Source organism: Xenopus laevis, chromosome 1S (genome assembly GCF_017654675.1).
Source record: "Xenopus laevis strain J_2021 chromosome 1S, Xenopus_laevis_v10.1, whole genome shotgun sequence".
Classification (NCBI taxonomy): Eukaryota; Metazoa; Chordata; class Amphibia; order Anura; family Pipidae; genus Xenopus; species Xenopus laevis.
The window spans coordinates 81,757,788-81,765,641 of record NC_054372.1 but is presented as its reverse complement, the minus strand read 5'-3'; the positions used below and the strand labels follow the sequence as shown (position 1 = coordinate 81,765,641).

Below are 7,854 nucleotides of genomic sequence, written 5' to 3'. Positions count from 1 at the left end.
CACCGCAGGGCCGGTCTTATCAAGTGCGGGGCCATTTTGATGGGGCCCCTTAGACTGAGTTGCCAACTGGCATACCTCAGGGACTCCAGTGCTGTCTCTGCTTCTCTCCTGCTAACTGTTGCAGAAACCTTGCCTTTGTACTGTATCTCTCTCTTCCTTGTTCCATTAGCCCCCAGCACTTCATGGAACATAGTGGCACACAACTATTTCAGACTATCACAGCACACTGCCGCACGAATTACAGAAAGAAAAGGGGAGGGATCCTTTCTGCTTTACATTTTTCAAATTCTCACTCATAACCCTTCATTTTTCCACCCTTCACCATTTAGCTTTACTTTTTTCCAGCTTTCTCTCCTTCCATTCCTTATTCTGCTTCCCCATCTTCACTCCTCTTTTTTTTTTGCCTCATTATTTTTTATTAGATCAGCCTCTCCTATTTTTTTTCCATTGTTTTGCCTGCACATTGCAAAAAAAAACATCTTGCATCTTACTGTGGCAGGGAGCATTACGTTCAGGCTCAGCACAAGCAGGCCAGCAGCAGTCAGCACAAAAAATATGATCCGCACCTCTCCACAGCCGCAGTAACTACTGGGCAGACGTGGATCTGCTGGCTGCTGCTCTACAGTAGTGTGAGGCACTGCTGGAGGCCCTGTTCATCCGGCTTCCACTGGGAACTGCAGCAACAGCAGAGAAAAGAGAGGAGTGGGAGGGGCAGAGCCACAGTGGGAGCTAGGATGGAGGAGCGGTCCTAGAGAGAGCGGTCCTAGAGCCCACCAGATGTATTGAAAGGTAAAGTAGTTTCTAAAATATAGAGCGGCCCTTCGGGCAATTGCCTGACCACATAGATTGCCAGTCCGGCCCTGTACTTATGGCTTGTAGAAAGTCTTTACCTTTCATTTTCAGGGGCTACAGGTGATTACACTGTATCAACTTCCCTGTTTTGTGGCTGTTATGCTGGCCTTGTTAGCCATTGCCTTTTTAGCATGTTTGTTTTATTGTAATATTATATTTTGTTTGTTATTTTATTCCCACCCCTTTTGGTTTACTTTATAGTACCTTCATATCATAAATTACATTTAATCTTCTTCTGTACAGGGTTTCCCATCCCAAGTTATTATTATTGGTTACTGTACTGCTATGGTAAATGTATAACAGGTGTAAGGAGAAAGTCATGTGGTTTTATAGGTCATGATTCATTTTGATTGAACAGTGCCACATCAGCTTATTTTAACAAAATGCTAATTAAATTAAATTGTAAGTCTCAACCATCCCTATAAAATAAGTGGTTAGATATATTTACTTTTATAGGCACGCCAAGGCTAATGGAATATACAAGTACAATAGAAGTGCAACTGATCTGCTCATAGCTACAAAAGAGAAGGGGATTGACCAATGTACATTTCCTGGTCCCCTGTTTCACTAGTAGCTTAGTATCTGTGTGTATACTTTCAAAACCAGGAAGTTTTAGCTTCAAAGTTATGAAGACGTTTCACTACTCATCGGAGCAGCTTCTTCAGTTCAACTGACTGGTGTGGGAAGTTTTCGGCATATAAACTCTTCCACTAATCCATTTACAATGGCACATTTTAACTCTTCAAAGAGGTGACATCTGAAGAAATTCACAGAGGTGTTGATTCTGTGTAGTTACTGTAATAGGATTATTCAATGTGTCATGCAACTCCTAAATACAGGTGTTACTTGTGAGAGTTGCATGAATGGATGTGTGAAGTGTTCTGAATCCGCCGGGGTACAGATGTTAGAACAGCATTGTATGTAGCAGACAGGTGGTGTCGAAGGCCCCTGCCTCTGTTCAGAGATGGTCACTCCACCTTGACATGAATTGCCTCTTTCACGCCTCGTTCAAACCAGCGGTCTTCTTTATCCAAGATTTGGACCTTGCTATCTTCAAAGGAGTGTCCCTTGTCTTTTAAGTGTAGAAAGACAGCTGAGTTTTGCCCTGTAGAGTTCTCCCTCCTGTGCTGAGCCATTCGCTTGGAGAGCAGTTGTTTTGTCTCCCCAATGTATAGACCTGTGCATTCCTCGCTACACTTGACTCCGTATACCGTATGCTGTTCTAACATCTGTACCCCGGCGGATTCAGAACACTTCACACATCCATTCATGCAACTCTCACAAGTAACACCTGTATTTAGGAGTTGCATGACACATTGGATAATCCTATCACATAACTACACAGAATCAACACCTCAGTGAATTTCTTCAGATGTCACCTCTTTAAAGAGTTACAATGTGCCATTGTAAATGGATTAGTGGAAGAGTTTATATGCCGAAAACTTTCCACACCAGTCAGTTGAACTGAAGAAGATGAGTAGTGAAACGTCTTCATTGATTACTCAGCAAGTCCAGTTGATTTTAGATTGACCTATACTAGATATACCATGACCTGGATGAATGAAAATCTTCATAGTCATCATGGGTGTTGCTAAACAGACATTCAGAGGCCTCCTTAAAGGTGTTGTTCACCTTTTTTCAGTTGTTTTCAATAGAAATAGACTATTTTTAATTGCTTTCCATTTTTTTCTGTTTCCAACATCTGAGTTTAAAGTTTATCGTTCTCTAGTGTTTCAGTCTTGCAGCTTTGTAATCCAGGTGCAGATTCTGAACTGCTACAATTTGCTACATTGAGTTGATACTTCTCAGCAGTATCTTTTTTTTTTTTTAAACTTGTTTTTATTGAAGGTCAGTCATGCATATCAATGAAAAAATTGAGACCTTCCAGAGGTCTTAAATAGCAAGTAGGTTAGCGTAAAGTAGTACATACATGAATCGTAAAAGTAAGAAACAGGTAAAGAAAAAACAAAATTAAAGAATAAATGAATAAACAAAATTTAAACGCTCCGATACAGTAATTTACAAAGTACGAAACATTTCCATAGGTCAAAATCGATTACCTTAGATATGAGGCTAAGAGCCTATTAGTTCGTTGAGTCCTGGGGGGTGATCCTGAAGCCGTCCCGTTCCCATAAAATAGGTTCTGAACATATTGAAAGGTTTCCAGTAGTAGTGGGTTATCTCTGAGAGTTTCCAAGTCATACCAGGTTGTGTTTTTAAATGTATATGTGGTTAAGTATTTAAGTGAGTGCGGGAGACTGTTGATATACGTGTGCCAAACAGAGAAGAATTTATCTACCTGTTGTTCTTTTTTAACTGTAGCCTCCAGCCAGTCCATATGGAAGATGTAATGTAGTTTTTGTTTAGTAAGTAGAAGGGATGGGCCGTCTTTAGAGAGCCATTGATGTAGAATTGCCTTTCTGGATGCTGCTGCCAACCGGGCCGCCAATTGTTTCTCTTCCCTAGTTAAATTTGTGTAATGGGTTACAGAACTAAATATTGCCCACTTCACAGTTGGTCGGAGCTGTTTGGTAGTTATCTGTGTCCAATAAGAGGAGATATCCCGCCAGAAGTCCATGACTTTAGGACAAAACCAAAATATATGCAAGAGATCTGCTTTGGAGGCCTGACATCGAGTACAACCATCTGAAGGGAGACTACCCATTTTATAGCGTCTTTCGGGGGTTAAATACGAGTTATGGAGAATCTGTAGGGTCATTTCTTGATATCGACTAGCCGGGAGCACTTTCATCATGTGAACATGAGACTTCAAGATCTCCGTAGAGTTTAGTTGAGGTATGGACTGCGTCCATTTAAACAGAGATTCTCCTACTGTGTCTGTGTCTGTTTGTACGTATCGCGCAATATATGTGTGAGGTAGAACGGTATGAATTCCGATTTTTCCAGAGAGTATCTATCGCATTACCAATTCCTTGATCCCTTATGTCTTGAATGGCAGTTCTAGCAAAATGCAATATTTGCATACTAAGAAAGAGGTATGGTTTTGTGAATGGGAATTTCTCATTTAGTTCTGCCAGAGATAATAGGTCTGAGTTATTTTTAAGTAAGTCACCTATATTGTATAGACCATTATTTTTCCAGATTTGCAAAATTGGATTTGATATGCCTATGGGAAACTTAGTATTTCCGAGCCAGGTAAGATAGGGCGAGTGTTGCGGTGAGAGATGAAGCTTTAGCCTTAGGGAGCGCCAGGTTTTGTGAGTGTCTGCAAAAAGTGGATTATCTTTTAGAGGTTGAGGGATGACTGAAAGCGGGGAATGTAGGAGGTAGTTGAGAGTCAATCCACAGGACCGGTGTTGGTCCAGGTCTATTGTCGTAAACCAGTTTCGATCCGTGAGACAGTCCCCCGCATAACGTAGTAGTGCAGCGTCATTGTATTCCTTTATATTTGGCAAGCTAACCCCCCCTAAACTCTTGGGTAAGTGGAGTTTATAGAAACTAATCCTAGTGCGTTTGTTTTGCCAAATAAATGTACGAAGTATTTTATGCAAGCGTGTCAAATCTGACTTTTTTATACAATATGGCAACATTTGGATGGGGTATAAAAGTTTTGGAACAAAATCATTTTAATGAAATGGATTCTACCCAAAAAGGTCAGACTAATACGTTTCCATTGTACGGTTTCTTGTTGTATCTTGTCTATGATAGCGCTAATGTTTAGCCGGTAGGTATCCTTATGTTGTTTTGGTATCTTGATACCTAGATATTTAATATAGTGGTTGGCCTTTTTAAAGGGGAAATCTGGAGGCCAATCCTGTTGTGACGTGTCATGCAGTAATAGTGCTTCTGATTTATCTGCGTTAATTTGGAAACCAGCTATTCGTCCGAATCTGTGGATTATAGAAAGTATGGGCGATATTTCCAATTGAGGGTTTTTTATGAATAGTAATATGTCATCTGCAAAAGCTGTGACTTTCAATTGGGTTTGGTTAACTGAGAGTCCGGGTATTGATGGGTCTCGTATAAAGTGGCGTAGGAGGGGATCTAAGGCCAAATTGAATAGCAGGGGGGAGAGTGGGCATCCTTGTCTTGTCCCTCTGTGTATAGTAAATATGTCAGAGTTGGAGTTATTAAGTGTAATAAATGTTTGTGGCTTGGAATACAGGTTATTGAATAAGTTAAGCATGTGTATGCCAAAATGTTGGTATTTCAGCAGTCTTTTAAAATGTGCATGCGAGATCCTATCAAAGGCTTTGTCTGCGTCCAAATTTAACAACATTCCAATTTTCTTTTATCTAGGTTACTGTGATAGACGATCGTTAGGATTTGCCGGATGGATTGTACCGGTTGCCGACGCCTGAGGAAGCCTACTTGGTTTTTGGTAAGTATGCTAGGCAAGATTAGTTGCAATCTGTCTGCCATAATTTTTGTTAACAGTTTCACATCTTGGTTGAGTAATGATATTGGTCTGTACGATGTTTGGTCGGTCGGGTCCCTTCCTTCTTTCGGTATCAATATTCGCTTCACATCATAGCGGGGAGCCTTGCAAAGTGCTGTTATATAAATTTGTCAGAATGGGGGAAATTTCGTTGACCAATAATTTATAATATTCTGCAGATAGTCCATCAGGGCCCGGTGTTTTATTGGTTTTCAATTGTTTAATTGTTTTTGCTATTTCCTCTTTTGTTATAGGTGCGTCAAGTATTTCCCTGTCCTGAACCGACAACTTTTGAAGGCCAGCCTCCTGTATAAATTTGAGTCCATCTGCCGGGTCCTCTAAGGGAGTATCATACAAGGTTTTAAAGTGAGATGTCAAAATGTCTTTTATGTGGGTGGGGTCCTTAGTCCAACCATGTATGGATTTTAGTTTTTGTATATAGCAATTTGCTGATCGTCTATTCGCTATTTTTGCCAAAAGTTTCCCAGACTTGTTACCCCACCTATAAAAGAGATTAGCGGTATGATGTAATGAGCCGTGTGCCTTTTCAGTTAATAAAGTATCAAATAATTGCTTGGTCTCTTTGTATTTATTCCTATCTTCTAGGAGGTTGTACAGTTTAAAAGTCGCATAGTGTTGAGTCAATTGTTGCTGTAAAAGAGTATATTTGTTGGAATAGATTTTCCTCTTTTTAATCAAATAGGATATAACGTGTCCCCTCAAGACGTGCTTCGATGCGTCCCAGAGCAGATGTGGGTCGTCCCACTGTTAGATATTATCATCTATATAATTAGCCCAACAAGACTTTAAAAACAGGGAGAAGTCATCCTTTGATGCCAAATATGACGGGAATCTCCAATTGGAGGAGCGCAGTATAGGTTGTGATAGTTTAAGTTGCATAGATATTAAAGCATGATCAGAGATATCTATAGGACATATTGTGGTCGCAGTTAGGTGAGGCAGCAGCGTCCGTGAGACAAAGATATAGTCAATCCTGGAATGAGTTCCATGAACTCCAGAATAAAAGGTATAATCTTTGGTAGTCGGGTTTAAGTATCTGTAAGAGTCATGAAGATGTAACAGTTCACAGAGTGTGTGTAGAGGTTTAGCCTTTGTGTTCCTGTGTGTGGTAGGTTTACCTGATTTGTCCATGTAGATATCCCAGATTGCATTTGCATCGCCACCTAAGATAAGGTTGGTCGCCCCCCAGGAGTCAAGCTTCTGCAAAACATCTGTAAAGAAAAATTTGTTGTCGGCATTAGGAGCATAAATGTTAACAATGGTATATATTACATTTTGAATCTCTATGTTGGCTATTAGATATCTCCCCCTTCTATCACTATAGGTTTTCAGAATCGAACATTGTATAGATTTGTTGAGTAAAATTGCTACCCCTCTGGACTTGGTTCTATAAGACGCTGTTAGAACAGTGTGAATCGAGCGTGCTTTGAATGAAGGGCTATCTTTAGATTTCCAATGTGTCTCCTGTAGCAACATAATGTCAGCTTTTTCTCTATGTAAGCGGTCTAGCACCTTTCGTCTTTTTATCGGGGTGTTAAGACCACCCACATTCCAGGAGATTGTCTTTAAATGTGTAATCGAATGGACAGGTTTTTGGGTAGTCACATTAGATTCCGCCATAATTATTTACCCTATACCTTTCTTTTGGTTGGAAAGCAAGATGTGGCGGTAGTGGTTAGGGTAGGGCCCATCCCAGCGAGTAGACCTCAACCCCAATGTGTGTGACCAATGGAGGAAATGAACCCAGGAATTTTGGGATCTATTATCAGAATTCAGAGCGTAAAGTTCAATAATGAAATATAACCAAAACAATAATATAAAAGAGCAATCAAAGTTTTGTGTCAACTGTGACATTGATTTTAACATACCAAATACCCATTGAATATAGAAAATAAAGCAACAGAGCAGTGTTTGCCTAAATTTAAAGTAGTAAGGAAGACAAAGTCACGACATATCAAGCTCTATAGGTAATGAACGACCCAATGTCTAGAGTGAGAGAGAAAAAAGAAAAACTTCCAATACTTCCGTTCAGAAAGACATTCAAGTGTCCCTGTCATTGGGCCCAGCCGCTTGTGGTTGTGTGTTATAATAGGACATAGCTTGTGTAGGGTCCTCAAAAAACGTCGGTCGACCATCAACTTTACTTATTATTTTAAGTTTGGCCGGGAACAACAAGGCAAATTTATGACCTGACGAAAAAAGCATTTTGCAGATGGGGCCAAATTCCTTCTGTTTCATAGCCACCGAGGCAGAGAAATCCTGAAACAGAAGCAGTTTGTGAGTATCATAGTAAAGAGTCTTAGTCTTCCTGTAGGCTGCAAGGATGTTCATTTTGTCTGCAAAGTTCAGGAGCTTAAATATGACCTGTCTAGGTCTGGTACCTTCTTTTGTAGAGGGGGGTCCGATCCGGTGAAAACGTTCAATTTGATATGGTAGGGTAGATTGTTCCATATGCAGCAACTATGGTAATTTGGAAGTCAGGAGAAGTTCCAATTCAGGCCCTTTGATTGACTCAGGGACTCCCACCAGACGTAAATTGTTCCTCCTGCTCCTGTTCGACTTTCTCTGCATTATGGTAATCT

At 40.4% G+C, this 7,854-nt stretch overlaps 1 long non-coding RNA gene across 1 annotated transcript; it reads left to right on the top strand.

The window, feature by feature from the left end:
- The first annotated feature begins 4,463 nt into the window (after window positions 1-4,463).
- Window positions 4,464-5,823, top strand: LOC121399352. Its single transcript, XR_005964944.1, has 2 exons — window positions 4,464-5,194; window positions 5,506-5,823. It is a non-coding gene; the product is annotated as an uncharacterized LOC121399352 (long non-coding RNA).
- The last annotated feature ends 2,031 nt before the right edge of the window (window positions 5,824-7,854 follow it).